Source organism: Myotis davidii, unplaced genomic scaffold (genome assembly GCF_000327345.1).
Source record: "Myotis davidii unplaced genomic scaffold, ASM32734v1 scaffold123, whole genome shotgun sequence".
In the NCBI taxonomy this organism is placed as follows: Eukaryota; Metazoa; Chordata; class Mammalia; order Chiroptera; family Vespertilionidae; genus Myotis; species Myotis davidii.
Genome location: NW_006295391.1, coordinates 4228305 through 4229079, shown reverse-complemented (window position 1 = coordinate 4229079; position 775 = coordinate 4228305).

The window sequence follows — 775 nt, the reverse complement described above, 5'->3', positions numbered from 1 at the left end:
AAAGTAGGTTTCTGGGGTTTTGTTTAGCTTCTATATTTGTTACAATGTTCAAACTGCAGGCTCAGAGGCCGGCAAGGCAGGCAGGGAACGTTGGAGTCCTTCGTCACTGAAGCAAGCAAGCATCTTGTTCAGTTTAAGCTGCCTGGCTGGTGGCTGCCATCTTGGCTGGCAGTTAATTTGCATATCTCGCTGATTAGCCAATGGGAAGGGTAGCGGTTGTATGCCAATTACCATGTTTCTCTTTTATTAGATAGGATATTTATTTAGAGGAATGGAAAGGGAGGTAGAGAGAGAAACATCATTGATGACAGAGAACTATTTAACGGCTGCCTCCTGCATGCCCCCTACTGGGGATAGAGCTCACAGCCCAGACATGTGCCCTTTACCAGAATGGAACTTGGGACCCTTCAGTCTGCAGGTTGATGGTCTATCCACTGATCCAAACCAACTAGGACACAAGCTTTTTGTTTGAAACCTAGAAGTACTTTTTAGTTGTCTCTTCAATAACATCAAGAGAATCTCTATTCTTTTGTATTTTTAATGTTTATTTTTAATATATTTTACCAATCAGTTTGTTCTGCCATGCTATGAAAACTTATTAATGGTTGGCTTTTCACTTGGAGCAAAGATATAGAAGAATCATTTTTAGAGAGTGGATGTTTAATTCCTTTGCCCTTTCTATTATTTCTTCCCTTATTCTCCAGAGATTTGATATGCTAGCCCATGGAAAGAAAAATGGTGCTAGATTCATAGAAGATGCTGATTAAAGTGTGTA